Source organism: Stigmatopora argus, chromosome 2 (genome assembly GCF_051989625.1).
Source record: "Stigmatopora argus isolate UIUO_Sarg chromosome 2, RoL_Sarg_1.0, whole genome shotgun sequence".
Classification (NCBI taxonomy): domain Eukaryota; kingdom Metazoa; phylum Chordata; class Actinopteri; order Syngnathiformes; family Syngnathidae; genus Stigmatopora; species Stigmatopora argus.
Window position 1 is genome coordinate 18,121,447 of NC_135388.1, and position 18,495 is coordinate 18,139,941.

General features: G+C 39.7%; 1 long non-coding RNA gene across 1 annotated transcript in view; it reads left to right on the top strand.

Annotated features, from left to right (window-relative positions):
• The window catches only part of LOC144089882 (uncharacterized), a 35,259-nt gene extending 20,816 nt beyond the window's left edge, over nt 1–14,443 (top strand). Inside the window, exons 3-4 of the long non-coding RNA XR_013305214.1 lie at nt 9,347–9,485; nt 14,314–14,443. This is a non-coding gene — a long non-coding RNA (uncharacterized LOC144089882). The remainder of the gene's footprint in view (nt 1–9,346; nt 9,486–14,313) is intronic.
• The last annotated feature ends 4,052 nt before the right edge of the window (nt 14,444–18,495 follow it).

Genomic DNA, 18,495 nt, shown 5'->3' on the forward strand with positions numbered 1-18,495 from the left:
ACATATAGATGGACATATAGATGGACATATAGATGGACATATAGATGGATATATAGATGGATATATAGATGGATATATAGATGGATATATAGATGGATATATAGATGGATATATAGATGGATATATAGATGGATATATAGATGGATATATAGATGGATATATAGATGGATATATAGATGGATATATAGATGGATATATAGATGGATTTATAGATGGATTTATAGATGGATTTATAGATGGATTTATAGATGGATTTATAGATGGATATATAGATGGATATATAGATGGATATATAGATGGATATATAGATGGATATATAGATGGATATATAGATGGATATATAGATGGATATATAGATGGATATATAGATATATATATAGATAGATATATAACTGACTAAAAAACATCTACCTGAAAATGCACCCAGTAGAGCACGAACATTCACCGAGGCAATCTATCTATTTCCATATCTCATCAAACTGCGAGGTGGCCTACAGCTTGCAGTAGTCACCAGTCAATCAAATAAAGCGCCAGTAAACCATTTACTATCACATCTAGAGCTACGCTCATCCCACATTGCAGTTGCAAAAACCCATTCATTCAATCCTGTCCTGTAGGTGCTAGTAATTTGATGAAAGCAAAAGACATTACACTTATCTTGTGCATCCCAGCAGAAGGAATTTTGTTTTAATGGAGTGTAACAAAACAGATTTTTGTCCCTCATCTCATTTTTATGATGCGTAATAATAGAGAAAACCCTGAATAAAAGCCAAAACAGTGGTACTTCTACTAACAAATGCTTCTATATACAGAATTTTCAGGTTACAAAACCCTTTTATATGCAAATTACTGATACAGTAAACAAAAACAATATCCAAATTATGAAATCCCCTAAAGCGTAAATACATTCCCTGTATCTGTTATTTTATTTTGAAATTGTCGCGGTAGCGTTGCGCTCTGCTTGGTCATCTCCCTACATTCTGCTGCATTGCTGCATTGGCTGTCTAACAACAACTCTCCTTTAACCGCCATACATTGTCACCGAATTCTAACAGGATTTTTTTTTAAGCGTGGTTAAAATAAAAATGACTCGTGCAAATTTATGAATTGATGGAATGAAACTTTACCTATAAAGTACTTCTCTACTTACAAAAAAATCCAAATTACGAAACATTTAATTGTTTTGCCCTGATCCGAGGACTATTGACTTGACAGCTCAACCAGTCCCGGGCTCCGAGGACTGTTGATCTGGGTTCGCAATGAAGATCTGTGAAGGACTCTTAAATTGCTTTGACTTGGATTCCGGAGCAGTGGCGATAATCGAATCGACTACCGAAAATACTCGCATATTGTTTTAAAATAGTGTTGCTCATTTCAACTAATATGGAAATCTTTTGCTGAATGGAGGCTTGCTTGTGTAAATTCTTATGCAGTTGTTTTTGGTTTCCGACCTTAATTGTTGTTTTGAAGACCTGATATGCAATTGTTGTTGCAGTTGTTTTTTGACCTTAATTGTGTTATTCGGTTAGCTTATGCAATTGTTTTGAATAAGATGACCTTAATTGTTTTGATTCTAATGCAACTAAATGAACAGAAAAGGATGTCTTTCTTTAGCATGATCCGTGACGGGGACGAGTCAGGATGGATTCTCACTTGCAAGTTAACGCTGGATTATGTGCTCCGATGTCTTTCCTTTTATCAAAGTATATCTATTAATGAACCTATCAGGTTGTATTCATTTTGATTCATTCATCTCCCATACCCCCCATCCTCGAAAAGGTTGCGGGGGTTGCTGGAGCCTAACCCAGCTGTCTTTGGGCGAAAGGCAGGCTACACGCTAGACTGGTTGCCAGTCAGTCGCAGGGCACACAGAGAGACAAACGACCATCCGTACTTCCAATCATACCGCCATCAGCGGGAATTGAGTCCGCACCTGCCCGCACCAAAGTCAGGCGTGTGAACCTCTACACCACGAGGCAGCCGAAGCAGGTTCTAAAACCAATTAATTAAAAGAGGTACCACTGTTTGTCCCAAAATGGCTATTAGCGGACACTTTTACATGTCAGTACCATTTTAACAAAACAAATGTGAGTAGTGTACAGTACAGTACAGTATAGTAAAGTACAGTACAGTAGTGTCCTGCCTACTCGTCGTTGTTTTTGGACGACTAATTGCATTCTGATGGGTCACTACACCAGTGAAAAATTCATATAAAATCATTAAAATGCATCTTTTTCCAGAGCAGCATTAAAATGTAACATCTATGAAGGACAGAATCAAAGCCTCTTGCCTTAATTTTTATAATAGATAGGGTTGAAAAATGTAGTGCTTAGCTCACTGATTTGTTTATTCTAATCACGTAGGATATTCAGATCTTCTCTTTTGAATGTGTCAACAGATTCTCTTCTGCAATCATTTTTCCTTGTCACATTGATAAACAACTATCAAAATCTTAAAATTGTGAGCCAATAATTGCACGCATCTCTTAAGCGCAAGTATGAATTATTAACACCCCTCCAAGCTCCTTGTAAACACAAGCAATGCTATACCAAAAAAATCTAAAGTTTAAAAAAGGAGGAGAATTTAAATGATTAATCTACCATTTTATGAGTGGCCTGAGGCTTTCGCAGGGTGTTTTTGCAAATAAATTATATAATTGGAATAACTTAAATAATAACTCATTCTCTTTAAACTGTGAATGTGTCACATATTTAGTATATATTTGATTGACACGGTTTATCAAGCAATAAGAGTAGGAACAACAGTAACATTTGCAATTTACAATGATGACGATGAAAGCAATATGGATAACCTTTTTTTTAAAGTGCGTGCACATGCACAGTATTGCATGTTAACAGCCAGACTGCAATCATTGTTTACAAAGATGGCGTTTAGCGAGAACATTTACTCATCAATCTCTGCCAACAGGATGTGGTCTGTGCAGCCTCAGCTGCCAGTATTCGTAGGCTGACAAATACGTTGGTTTGTGGCTTCCACCTACAGTTCCCTCAGTATTCATCTGCCTGATAGATGAACACCATTTTGGTTCAAAATTTTACAGAAGTGAATGTCCTTGAGACTTTATTATAAGCTTTTATTTCCTTTTCATCTTCACATGTTGGCTGGTCATGATGATCCATTTTTCTTTGTAACAGAAAAAAATAGGCAAATTAAATGCATTGATAATTGAAAATAAAATACTAACAAAAAAATACCACAAAAAAATCATTAGAATTGGATTGAACTTTTACCGCCATCTATTTCCCACTTTTACTTACCACCACAGCATATTTTATGTGATGTAGTTAAGATAATGATAGATGTTCACTGAAAAGGAAGGAAGGGTTGAATATTAACACCGCTTTTAAGTTTAGTAGGCTCCGGCACAACGGTACAGAAAATAAATTAATGAATAAAGCGCATTTGTAATGTAATTACATAATTAGTCAATGATGATGTAGGGATTTATTCACCTGACTTAGTTGCGGGCGGCGTGGACTCGAATTCCACTCAGGACCGGTAAAATTGTCAGTGCTGTTTTTTGTTGTTTGTCTTTGTGTGTGCCCTATATATGACTGACTGCTGACTAGTTTAGGGCGTAGTCTTAAATTTCGGCCTGACCCTGACAAGGGTAACCATTCTGGAAATTGAATGAATTAAGTACTTTAATTCAAGTGTTGGCTCTCATTCAGAATTGCTTTACAATGTTGCAATACTGTATAATAATGTGGATAATCTTTTAATTTTTTGTCATACAGCTTTCTTAGTACATTCAAGGATCTTAAAGTGAATTTGATTTACATGTTTAAAATGATATTATGACACACCTAATAGTTTAAGTATTGAAGCACAGTGCATTACTGGTATCCTACATCTCTTTTCTCTTGATTAATTCCCCTTCTGAGATCAAATCAAACCGTGGGCTCGAAGGGCTGCGGTTGCCGAATGTCAAGTGGAAATACACAGCATGGCGCAGCCTTAATGATGTCATTGTGTTTTATATTTACTTTAAGCAGCATGTGTAAATCCAAGCACAACAAAAACAATAGGAAAAAGAGCATTCCTGTTTAGCAGCTGAAAAATGAAAGCGCCATGCTTCAACCCAGGGAAAACATGACATCATCATAATTCTCCCTGTTATAGAGAGGACAAACATATGGCAAAATTGATCACCATTGAAAGAATGAAAATTGTTTTAGACATTATTATCTATGCAGCTATTCTTTCGAAATCATATTAGGCTGACATGCTTAAGCCATCCACTACTGTTAATATAAGCACACACCCCTGTCACCTATGACAGAATACCAATGATAAAGCAGTGTCCCAGAGGGAAACCAAGCCCTGAGCTATTATTCCTAGGCTGTTTTTTTTCCATTACAGCATTCTCCGGTGTTTGAACAATTCTGTTGTCTTCTCTGTGTTTGCTCATTTAGAAACAAATATTTGCCTTAGCGCACTGCTGCTGCCGCAAACATGCTCTCCCAGGAAATATTATTAATAGGATAATTAGGTAAATGGTAATGAGCTGGATTATGTCTAATTATGACAAGATTTGTTTTGGCATTCAGTCTTTTGAGGAGGAAGTGAAATGCTAGGGTCTACGTTCGAGTTCATTAAGAGGATTCACATGCACCTGAATGCCCAGGGCAGGCGTCTTGGGGCTAGGCAGGGGGTAGAAACAAGGCAGACTAAGTGATAACACACTTATTTGTGTCTGTAGCATGTGCTACACGGGGTTGGCTTTCACATGACCCTGAGCGTAAACGTGCTACAGAAACTCATTGGAATCATCCGTTAGATGTCTAATAAAAATGTCAATGGTATTCTAAAAAGCTACACTGATTAACCCTTCTTACAACAATCATGATTTTGTGTGTTTTATTTTTATTTTTTTTCTTACTTGATAGGTTACTCATTTAAGTCATTGGCTGCCATTGATGGCGCTGGATGTCCATTTATCTATTTGACTGTGAGGAATAAACTGTTTATTTTCCCTCTCTCAGTCAAAATGGATTGATTGTCTAGAGAAAGAAAAAATAAGTTAAAAATTGTATTTACATTAGAGTGGCCATAACCAGAGCATCCTTCTGTTTATATTTATTCATTCATCTTCTGTTCCGCTTATCCTCACAAGGGTCGCGAGGGGTGCTGGACCCTATCCCAGCTGACTTTGAGCATGAGGCGGGGGACACCCTGAATTGGTGGCCAGCCAATCACAGGGCACAAGGAGACAGGCAACCATTCACGCTCACACTCATACCTAGGGACAATTTAGAGTGTTCAACCAGCCTATCCTGCATGTCTTTGGGATTTGGGAGGAAACCGGAGTATCTGGAGAAAACCCACACAATCCGGGGAGAACATGCAATATCCATACATCTGAGAACGGACCCGGAACCGAACCCTCCACCCCGGAACTGTGAGGTTGACGTGCTAAGCACTCAGTCTCTGAGCCACCTACTAATTCATTTAACTTTTATTCATTTAAACATATGCCGCCTGATGGCGTAGTGGTTCACTTGGATCCGGGCTCAATTCCCGGTGGAGACAGTATGATTGTGAGTGCAAATGGTCATTTGTCCGATATGTGTGCCCTAGAGCTGATTAGTGACCAGTCTAGGGTGTAGTCTGCCTTTCACCCTGTCACGTTTTGTTGGGGTTTTGGGTGGATGTGTGCTTGTTTTACCTTATGTCTTGTGTTTTCCCCGTCACGTAAGTCATGCTTTTGCCTCTTCGTCAGTGTGCGTCTCCCCTGGTTTAGTCGCCATTTTGGTCCCCTTATTGGGATGGGCCCGGTACGGGCGATGGTGGTGAATAGTATGGGTTAAAAAAAAGGGTACTCGGCCGTTTGGTCGCCCGGAAGGTTATTTATAATTACCATTTAAAATTGTTGCTCAAATTCCCTAATTAATTAATTAGTTTAGTTTAGTTAATTATTAGGCTAAAGAAAAGCTCCAAATTTCCCGTACTTTTATTGTTTTTTGTTGGAGAACTTGTTAAGACCCTGACTGACGTAGCTTCTTAAACGGACAACGCATGTACATACAAACTCTTATACACTCACATGTCGGCTCAGTGAAACTGCTCATTGCCATTGTTGGCTTTCATTGATGCGTAGACCCTGTTGTTTTACCTTGTTTTGTCGCCGGACTTTTGGTCGCTGGACTTTGGGTCGCCGGACGTTTGGTCGCCCGGACCCAAACAACCGGCGACCAAACTTCCGGTCACGAAAAAAAGACCATGTTTAGTAAGGCTAATTTTCATGAAAAAAAGATAGCCAATGTGAGGCTTTTGTTTCTTCAAAAAGACCATGTATAGCATAGCATTTTTTTTCTGTTACAAAAAAGGATGCATAGTCAGACTTTAATTTGAAACATTTTTTGATTGCTAATTGTCTACTACATTAATGAGCTAAGCCTCCCCTTTCCTCAGAACCTACTGACGCCCCTGGTACTGGTTAATTGTGTTTGATTACTTTTCATATTTGCTGACATCATGATAAATGCATCTTCAATTATATTTTCGAGATTCAAGACCTAATTGTTGGAAGAATGTTATAAGCATTTGGAGTCCTTAGGAAAACTCATGGAATTGTTGATTCGGGGAAGAAATAAGTCTGCAAAGGCAGCCTTTGAAATACAAACGCAGACACATGCAAACAGAGTGCAACATACAAATCTTTTATTAAAGCGTTCCTTTCGCTCCTGCTGCTGCCGATAAGAGAGCTAAGTCTGGGATTTAGAGATTTAGCTTATCGTCATCTTTACGAGGCTTTCTCTGCAAAGTGGAGTAAGAACAGCCCAGCAATCTGCATACGGCGCCCAGCAGATGATGGTGGGAGTGCGAGCAGGGTGCCCACCACGAGGAAGGGGGAGGTAATAAATACACGGATCTGGAAACACATCGGCTCTGAAACAGGTGGATTTACATTCCTCGCTAGTCAAAGGCGGCTTGTTGGGTCAAATGCTGTCCACTGCTGTGGTATTTGTGAACCAGAGAGCGCTTTAGTGTGGGTTAGTGCAACAAAGGGAGAGAGAAATCACAAATTAAAGGAACCCACAATAAGCAGTTAATTACTCAACACACCCCGACAGTGTTCGGCTCTGTAACAGGCAGAGGCGACTTTTCATTTATTCAGGTGAAAAGATGAGATTATGGTGAAAGCTCATTTCCTGGACTCTGGTTTCCCAAATAAAATTGCTTTTATTCTTCACAACATGTGTTCCCGCAGATTAAGAGGCTGTAATCTTGCAACGGCTTAATAAGACTCAGTATGCGAAGCGCAGGCTAAAACAGAAATTGTGGAACGAGCTTCAGTGAGCTCTGTTCTACCCAATGACTTTAATCCTGTTTATTAAATTATAAAGAACCTTAAAGGATAAAGATAAAGAAAACTGAGTTGAGGATTTAAATGATTCAGAGTTATTTTTTCTCTCCTGTTTTAGTGTAGAGTCATTTGATAGCAATGAATGCTTGGAGATGGAAGGCTGACTTTAAAATATTTAACATTAGGTATGTGAAATTGGGCGTAGTAGTCATTAAAATGTTGACTCATTTTTCATTATTTCGATCGTTTTTACATGTTTCTTAAATTATAATATTGGGCAGCAAAGACTATAACACGCATGTATTTTAGCATACAGTAGGGCATTTTTTTTTTTTACTTTAAATACGACATAGCACTGATTTTGCTAAAATAATAATGGGGGAAAAGCTATTCATGACTGTTTATATATATTTGAAGATGTACTGCATGGACAAACTGTCATAAAAGATTATGTCGACTGAGTAATCTTCCAGTTAATGGCCAAGGGAGAGATTGTATGCAAGCTGTGTGGACTCGTGAACTTGTCAGTGAGAACTTCAACTGATCTATCGGCATAAGAGGATTGTATGCAACTAATCCAAATCAAAAGACATACTGTACCATGTGAATTATTACATTCTGAAACAGATTATTTTAGCTCAGAGATTAAGGATTCATGCCAGGCAAATCTCCTCACGTCTTGCGTGAAGAGCAATGAAATATGCACATTAAGTCAGCCCAAATATTGTCACTGCTTGTGAGGTCATTAATTTTGGGAAAAACATTTGCAGCTTTTCAGGTTTTTGGGATAAACGGCACTCGGGTTTATGCAAGCACATACCTGCAATTCTGTTTCGAAATGAAAGAAATCTAAATCGTGTTGGATTACGAGGGTTGACAGTAATAATTCGAATGAGTGGACATGTATCGACGTCAATGGCGGCCAATGAGTTAACAATAAGTTTTAAAATAGATTGTTAAAAAAACACAGAAAATATGTTCATGTTATGCCTAATTTTCACAAGTTAGCATTGTAAAAATATGGGATTTTTGAATTGATAAAAAAATATGAAGTGCAAAGATTACAAAACAGTAGGAGCAAAGAAGGCATTTTTTAGTTGCAGGGAGACCCCAATCTTTAACCCGAGTTATGCAAAAACAGCAAAGTATTTGATTTGAAGAAATGAATATGAAATATATTTTCCACTAAGATTACAGTTGTGTCTGATGGTACAGTGGTTGATTTTCATGACTTGAGTGCGGGCAGCGTGGAATTGATTGCCGCTCAGTGGCAGTGTGATTGTGAGTGAAAATGATTTTCTGTCAGTGTGTGTGCCCTACAAATGACTGGTGCCCAGTCTAGTTTGTGTAGTCTGCCTTTCGCCCAAAGTCAGCTGGGACAGGCTCCGGCACCCCGTGACCCTGAGCAGGAGAAGCAGTGTTGAAAAAGAATGAATGGTTTCTGTCCAACTGTCAAAGAACATTACAATTAGCACTCAGCCTGGGATTGAACACTGGATCTCAGAACTGTGAGGCGGACATTCTAACCAATCTCCAACTCTACTGTTTTAGTATATCGCTTTAAAATTTTAGAGAACCTGCTTAGCCCAAAAAGCATATAATGACAGGCTCCACATAACTTAGTAAATTGTAGGTATGAAAAATTGTCCTAGTTTCAAAAATGTTGTGCCTGCGATTACTTTCGGAATCAGCTGTTTATCTTCTCTTCTAAGTTTAAAATACTGTAACACGCAGTTTAAATCTGTACATATTCTTGTCCTGAGACCCATAAATCTCTTGGATTTCTTTAATAACTTTAAATCCTTCATAGCGATTCATTCATTCTTTTTGCCACTTATCTTCACAATGGTCACAGGGGTGCTGGATCCCATCCCAGCCAACAATTGGCAGAAGGCAGGGTACACCCAGTATTGATTGTAAGCCAATATCAGGGCACAATCAACAGATAACCATTCAGTCACCCATGGAAAATTTTGATTGATCAATCCGTTTAAAATGGCTGTTTTGGGGCAGTAGGAGAAAACTGGAGTACCTGGAGACAACCCACGCAAGCTTACATGGGATGTTCTTGAGAAGTGGGAGATCATGCAAACTTCACACAAGAAGGTCGGAACCCACCGGGGATTGAACCATCAATCTCAGAACTGTGAGGCAGGTTAGTGTTACCCTTTCGCCGTAGTAGTGATTCAGATTGTTAAAAATTTTGATTAATCTGACAATGGTGATGGCTGGCGGAGGAGAGCAAAACAATTAGTATTTGTGTTGTATTGAATTCAGATTTTAATTGATGAGGCCATTTGTCGACCAATCGTTTAGAAAACACATGCATGGTAGGCTGATTGGACACTCTAAATTGCCCCTAGGTATGGGTGTGAGTGTGCATGGTTGTCCGTCTCCTTGTGCACTGCGATCGTCTGGCCACTAATTCAGGGTGTCCCCCACTTCTGGCCTGAAGTCAGCTGGGATGGACTCCACCACCACCCACGACCCTATTGAGGATAAAGTGGTTCAGAAAATGAGATGAGATGAGAAGAAATACATGGCCCCAAAATTCCAGTGCCTCTGTATATTAAATAGCCCTTTAATAAAATAGAGATATGAGACAATCCTTCATCTTTGTCAAAAATCTTTGCCAAAATTGGTAACACACACAATACACACTTAACATCATTTTTTCTCATCTCATCTCATTTTCTGCATCGCCTTATCCTCACGAGGGTCGCAGGGGGTGCTGGAGCCTATCTCAGCTGTCTCCAAGTGGGGGACACCCTGAATCGGTGGTCAGCCGATCGCAGGGCACAAGGAGACGGACAACCATGCACACTCACACCCATACGAGTGGCAATTTAGTGTCCAATAAGCCTACCATGCAACCGGAGTACCTGGAGGAAACCCACGCAGGCTCGGGGAGATCATGCAAACTCCACACAGTTGGACCGACCTGGATTTGAACCCAGGAGCCCAGAGTTGTGAGGCCGACGCGCTAAACACTCACGCCACCGGGCCGCCCTTACATCATTTTTAGAAGAAAAAAATAACAATAACAACAACAACAACAACAACAACAACAAATAAAAGCATACACTGCAACTAATTTATGGTTCAAATGATTCCACTTTAACTTCCTGATGACTACAATATTAAATATTGCTTTCATATCTTATGTAATTTACATAGGCACATGATGGTTGAAAAAGACTTCGAATAATCATAAGAAAAAGCACCTTTTGATATGAGCTTATCTTGTGTTGCCTAATTGCCCAACAAGAACTAATGTACATAGCTGAAGGGCCTATCGGCTTTGATAAAGAACATTTGCACCATATACTTTGATGCTTGCTGGCACTTATATCAGGCTGCCCACCTGCATTGTAATGTTTCCAGGGGCCTTTTCTCTTAATCAAAGAAGAAGTAAAAGTATGCACACATTCATGGGCCACATGGCTGTTTAGTTATCACAATTCATTCATTAGACTGCACAATGCCAAATTCAACAAAGTGTAGTCGATGCAGGGGAACAAAAAAGTTACAGCTGGCTGCTTGTTTTCCTAGATAGCAGATGTCAGTTGGTAACTGTTGGATTTTAATGTGAATGTGCTGGAATTCACTACACAATCCTAATATTGCCCTTTAGAGCTCTGTATGATATGGACCCAAGAATTGCTTTTGACCCTACACTTTTTCAGTAACAGTGATCACTTTTACTTTAAAGCACTTGAGTAACTAGCCTTGGGGGGTGACACACCATCAATTGGTGGTCGGCCAATCACAGGGCACAAGAAGACGGACAACCAATCATGCTCGCACTCATACCTATGTGCAATTTAGAGTGTTCAACCGGCCTAGCCTGCATGTTTTTGAGATGTGGGAGGAAACCTACAGTACCCAGACAGAGAAAACCCATGCGAGGCCAGGAAGAATACAAAAAGGCTCAGTCCTTGATCAAACTCTCGATCTCAGAACTGTGAGGCTGACGCGCTAACCATTCACCGATAACATACAGACGCTCCCCTACTTACGAACATTCAACTTACGAACAACGGTACATACGAACATGTCTGCAAATTGCGTTTAAGTCCAAAAATGTTCGCAAGTCCAATTTTGTATTTCGCGTCTTTTTCGGAGTAGTACTTCTTTCCGCCGCTAATACCGACGCCTGGCGCTGTGAGAGCTCAGCTCACCCAGCATCTACCTTCTTCTTCGTTGCAATGCGGAAGTGCGTGAATGTATCTCCAGTGTGCAAAGAACCTTTTTCATTTGTATCATTAAATATCTCATGCATCCAATATTGAATATGGTTGGTAAAAAGCTAAAGGCTTCTATTGAGGGAGTTGCAAGGATGAGGCAAGCCATTTCATTTGAAACGAGTGGCAATAATAACGAAGCTTGATGCGCGTCAGAAAGTGGTGAGCGTTGCACATTCAGTACCATTTATAAACAGAAAGATCGAGCAGCAGGACCCAAATATTGAACGTTGCACAAAGTTTGCAAATCAATTGAATGATGCCATACAGTGCTACTGCATCATTTATGATGAAAAAAAGAAGAAAACTGTGCAATCGTCATTAGGTCGCTTCTTTTGGCCAGTTTCTAATACATAAATCTCTCTCTCTCTCTACAGTACTGTACATATTCTCTCCATTTTATTAAATGTTTTTTTTTTCAGTACAAACCAATGCGTGTTACTTATACAAGCCTTAAACATACAAATGCACTTATATAAACCTTCAATATACTTATATAGGCCTTAAACATAAATTATAATACAAAATATAGCACTAAATCAACTTACAAACAAATTCAACTTATGAACAATCGCTCGGAACCAATTGCGTTCGTAAGTTGAGGAGTGTCTGTATTGGGAAGGGGTCAAATCAGAACAAAAAAAACCCCTATTGTTTTTATTTTTATCTGATGTAAGAGGTTAAATCCAATGATGTTTTTTGAAAACAGTTGGGGCAGTAAAAGATGTGATATGATAACCACTTTAAATCACCATGGTCGTGGAGAGTCATTGTTGACTGAACATATATTTAATGGATGCCAATCTAAGAATTACATTCCAGGGTCACTCATTGGGTTTAACAGCATATTATTTAACACCACATCTGAACTGCTTTAATCAGGCTGCCTGCTTAATTACCATGACCAGTGTGATATCCGCTGGCCTATTAAGGTGTAATCTGCATAGAGCAGTGGCCCTTAGCCAGACTCAGGGATTTGGCACCAGGGCTCTCTCTCTCTCACACTGGTCCATCTAAAAGTCTTTGTTGTTGTCAAAACAGTCATGAGCCTTTACCCCAGATTACAGATTATTTCCTGAAGAAGGATACCCCGCTGAAACACGCACACAAATGTGTACCCCCACACACACATTGAAAACCAGGAACCATAAATGTGTCCACATGTTTGTAGTTTCAGTCTATTTGTTTTTGTATTACAGTAATATATTGAGATACGATGTTAATACGTTCCGGGACCGAGCTCGTATGTCAATTTAGTCGTGTCTAAAATCAAATTTTCCCATACATAAACTAAATCTGTGGCAGTGGTTAGTGCGTCGGCCTCACAGCTCTGGGGTCCTGGGTTCAAATCCAGGTCAGTCCACCTGTCTGGAGTTTGCATGTTCTCCCCGGGCCAGTGTTAGTTTCCTTCAGTTTTGTCAAACTTACATACATACTGTATAGATGATCATTGCACTGACATTGAAGCCACATTTGCATAGTATATCCACCTAATTCAATGATGTACTATCAGCACCGTGGACAGCTCCTCCCCCAAGCACACATTTTTTTTCTTTTTATATTCTAGTTTATAGGACATGCTTACAGGACATGTGTGATCACATTTGTGATGCTTGTCAAACAACATTAAGTATGCCTAGACATGAATTCGTCAGGACCGCAATCCAATTAAATACACTTTAGGCGATCAATTTTTTGGTTCATGACAATGATTTTCTGCTCAGAGAGGTTTACTGAACATCTTTAGAGAAAGTCAGTCAATAGCTGATATGTATTGGTGTATTAAAGGCCGGCAGCCTTGAAGTAATATTATATATAGAGTAGATTCATTTTGTTTTCAAGATACGACATTAGTTCATAGGGTGGGATCACCGGAAATCTTTCTGGACACAAACTGTCTTCTGCTTGTGTTGGCTGGCACCTAAACCTCCTACAAACAAAGTATAATGTTTTCCCTGTCATCCAATGTAGAACATAAATCCAGGCACCTTTCCAATGCTGGGGTCTGACCAGAATGAAGCCATAAAGTGTGGCATTTCAAGTTAAAGCCAGCTAAAAGTGAAATGTAGCAAGGGTGCTTCTCTGAGTCTCATAATAGCCTCAGTTGGGTTGTAAAGGGGGAAAAGGAGACATCCAATTTCCAGCAGCTTTGAAGAATCCTTGAGTGACACTTTACAGATTACTTAAGAGCAGCAGGAACATTGGCTTTTGTCAAGGACGCAAATGAGGGCAATTACCTGTGCCTCTTACAATGCTCGATGCCACCATTAATCTGACTAAGGACAGACGTCAAGCTAGCATTGGAGGGTTACTGAAGTGCATTTATGCTGCTTCTAATTATGAATTTCTCTTTTGTAAGAATGGGGTCACTGATTGAAGGTGATCATGAGGGTAACCAAAGAATTTAAACATGTTCCATTCTTATTTTGTATTTCAGCCACTGCTGGCTATCAGTGTATATATAGTATGTCTATCCTTTCACGGTTTGAATAGGATGGGATGTGTTAGCATAAAAACGTTGCTGGACATTTTTCAGTGTATGGTTTACACATTTAAAGGAAATTTCAACAGCTTTGAAGTGACTTGACATTTTACAATTGAGATTTTTGAGACATCGCAACATTTAATTGACAATTTTGGTAATTATTTATATTTGGGAGGGTTATTAGTACTGTTAAATGGGGGCAAAGCAAATGTCTCATCTCATCTCATTTTCTGAATCGCTTTATCCTCACTAAGGTCGCGGAGGGTGCTGGAGCCAATCCCAGCTGTGTCCAGGCCATGCAAACTCCACACAGGTGGACGTGACCTGCATTCGAACCCAGGACCCCAGCGCTGTGAGGCCGACGTGCTAACCACTCGCGATACCGGGCCGCCCGCAAAGCAAATGTGGTTAGTACACAAAATTTTGGGAAAAACTATTGTTTTTGGAAAATATATTTCATTCAAATCTTATACGCCCACTGTTCCGTTTTAATTATTGAATTAAATATTGAATTATATTACCTTTGATCATTTTTGTCAAATGATCCTGCCATTGAGTGGAAAATCACTTATTTGTCCAAAATACACTGCACATTTATGAGAGCTCACGCACACAAGCCTGCATGCACAAACAAGTTTGTGGTCATGCTGTTGCTTGGACACAGACACACAAAGACATTGGATGCTTCCGGGGAAAATAGTTGATCAGTGAGGTGAAACTACAAGAGAAAAAGCATTTATCCCAGCTCCATGGTGCTGATGACCCTCCCTGCTTGCTCCCTTTAGCTCCTCCCCCTTCAGGAAAAACACAGGAATCTTTTGTGTCTGTACTGGAAAGAGTCAGGGGAGGTACAGCATGAAGGGGTTAGGCAGACTGCTGTCACAGCATGCACAGCTTTTTCATGACACAGGCTGTACTTTTGACGGCTGTCAGCTGACATTACCCAAGGTTCTTCCTTTCACAGTCATGGGCTCGTCTACTCCTTTCACAGATTTAATGGTGTGTGAGGCAGGTCCAGAGACGGGGAGAGAATGTGTTGCATCTTAGTATAACTGATGAAAATGTACTTTTTACAATGGGGCCGATCCCTAATTTGCACGCAATGTCTTTAAATTATTGTGATACTTAAAGAAAGATCACCCTGAATTATTTGCCAGCCAATTGCAGGGTACAACGAGTCACGCAAACACTCGTATCTAGAGACTTGAATTTGGTGTGTTCAATCAGCCTATCAAGCATATTTTTAGGATGTGGAAGAAAACCGGAGACCTGAGAGAAAACCCACGCATGTACAAGGCAAACAAGCAAAGTTTGCGTGTTCAGTTGTAACAATTACATGAAAGTAAAGTCAAAATGTACGTCAAAATACACATTAAAATAAACTATATGATGCTGAACTTATCATTGCTGCTGAGGAAAGGAAAGAAAGAGGGAATATTGTGAAAGCATTTGCATGTTTACTGACATTTGGCAATGTAAGGCCTGTGTCAACATTAAGCTGCTTTTGGCAAGGTGTATATCTCTCTGTGTGACTTATGAACAACTTGCGACCAGTCTAGGGTTATTTCGCCTTTCCCCAGTCAATTGCCACCACATATATCTACCCAGATCATAAAATATTCTCTGTATAAGGAGCTGTAAGAATAGAGCTTTTTTTAATACCTAAATCTATAAAATAACGGTTGTGAATAAAAGTGATAGTAGATTCTGACTTTGAGAAGCTGATGACCCAACAAGCAATGTCAATAAATCTTAGCTTCAAGGTATCGTCTTTTACATGCATTTTTATTTTTGGAAGGAGCGCAAAAACACAGAGACAGGGATGAATACCCAAAATAGGTTGAAAGAGTGGTTATTGTGGTCATAGAAAAGTGAGCTGACATCTGACAGGCGTTTGCATAGGAAGAAAGTGGATGGGTCATGGTTGTTAAAGGTGAAATGCCAAAATGTGACAAGCAGACGATAATGATTTCAATAGGCTTTTATCTAAAGTGTGAAATTATTCAGATCAGATATCAGTGGAGCTCAAATACTCCTGCCAGAATCAATTTTTCAGAATTAGATTTTTTTTTTAAATCGAGATAAAACAAGGACACTTAGTAAAATGCTTTCATGTTTATCTTAGTACATTTTATTGATTACGAGCACTCATTGCAATGAGTAAGCAGCAATCATTCATCCATCTGCACTCAGTTTTGCTTATCCTCACAATAGGGTCATGAGGTTGCTGGAGATTATCCAGCTGATCCAGAACTGGTCATTGACAAGGCACACATATAAACACACAACCATTTCACACTTCCACATCTCCCAATGAGTGTTTGATTAATGTACCATGTTTTTCTTTTTTGTTTTTTTAAAGAAACCAGTATAGACGAATGAACAGCATGTTGTAGTTTTTGCTTTTGCTCACATCTTAACGCTACTATCATGTATTGACATGCCATGAATTTGCTCAATTACTCTTTTTTTAGCCACATAACCCTATTGTTGCTGAATTGATAACAATGGACTGAAAATATTGTTCAAAAGCATATTAACAGAACCCCTGAGGTTCAGGTTTTAAGAGGTTGCGGGGGTTGCTGGATGCTGCTGGGTCCGCTGCTGCTGATTGTGATAGGACAGTCTAGGCCAGGAAGATGATCTTTAAAACTTCCAGACTACTGAGGGACTGTGTGGTAACCTCAGTCTCAGTCTGCAGAAAGTCCCCATTTTGTGGGCTTCCTGTGGGTGGCTCCAGTTTCTTACCTAGGTCGACAATGTCTGGTGTGTCTTGTCTGTCTTGCTACTGCCACCAAGAAATTTCCCGAATACGGGATGAAATAAAATTCTAATCTAATCTAATCTAGTCTAATCTAACCTAACCCATCTGACTTCGGGCGAAAGGCAGACTACATGCTAGACTGGTCGCCAGTCAGCCATAGGGTGCACAGAGAGACAAAGGACCATACACAACCACAATCAGTCTCAGTCTGCAGAAGGTCCCCACCTTGTGGACTTACTGTGTGGCTCCAGTTTTTTTACCTAGGTCTACAATGTCTTGTGTGTCTGTCTTGCTACTGCAACCAAGGAAATTTCCCAAATACGGGATGAAATAAAGTTCTAATCTAATCATACCGCCACCAGCGGGAATTGAGCCTGTGCCTACCCGCACCGAAGTCGAGGCGAGTGAGCCTCTACACCATGAGGCGGTTCGGTTTTAAGACTTTTCATCATTCAATTGAATGAGAAAGAAACTTTTGACCAAGGGTGCATAAGTCATTTAACTAGACATTCTCGCAAGCACTTTTCAGAGCATAGTGTGATAAGACAATGTCAGCAATACTGAAAGCAAAGGTTTATTGGACAGTTGTAAGGCTAAACATGATGTATGGTTTAGAGCAGGGGTGCCCAAACCGGTCCTCGAGGGCCGCTGTGGGTGCAGGTTTTTGTTCCAACCGATCCAGAACAGGCACTTTGACAAATAAGATTTCTGCAGAAAACAAAAATACCTGACTGCAATCCACTGATTGCTCTTGTAGGACATCAGATTGGTGAAAAGGTGTCCTCTTGATGGGTTGGAATGAATACCCGGACCCACTGCAGCCCTATGTGGAATAGTTTGGACAACCCTAGTTTAGAGACATTAGCTCTGACAGACAGGAGCCTGAGATAAAAGTGGCAGAGATGAAGATGCTGAGGTTCTCCTTAGGAGAAACCAGGCTGTATAGGATTACGAATGTGACAATAAGATGGATAATGAAGGCTGGGTATTTTATAGACAAGGCCTGAGAGACAGACTACGAGAGTTTGGGCATGTCCAGAGAAGAGATAAGGACTATATTGATAGAACGATGTTGAGGTTGTAACTGCCAGGGAACAACATTAGGAGAGGCGACCCCTCATGGGACGAGCCGAACATCTAGTGGTTATTAATAAATCGTTAGTTAAATGTGACTTTTAAAAGGAATTTGGCCTCCATTTAGTACATACATCTAAAATCAAAACATATTTGCTTCGATTAGCATATCCTCGCCACATTATCATCATTCATCTTAACCAAATAGATGCATTTTAACATAATCTGCGATAAAATGAGTTCATTCATATTTTTGTTAATTACTGGTGAATTTGTCCTCTGGCATCACACAAACTGCCCTGACTGTCTGAAACTACTGATAACATCAGTCATGGTGGCAGACAGTAAATCAAAGCCCGCCCACACTGAAAGCAGATTGACTAGTTTTGCTGGCTGAACCAATCAGCGCGATTTCTGTCAAGCAATCGCTTTTAACAGGCAGACATCATATCCACAATTTCTCTTTACAGGTCTCTCGTGCACCTGCGTAATCTGATTAAAGTACGGTATTAAAACACAAAGTGCACCAGTTGATATTTTTGCACACACTCAAGCACATTGTCAAAAATACATCATCAAAACAGTTGAATAGACACAA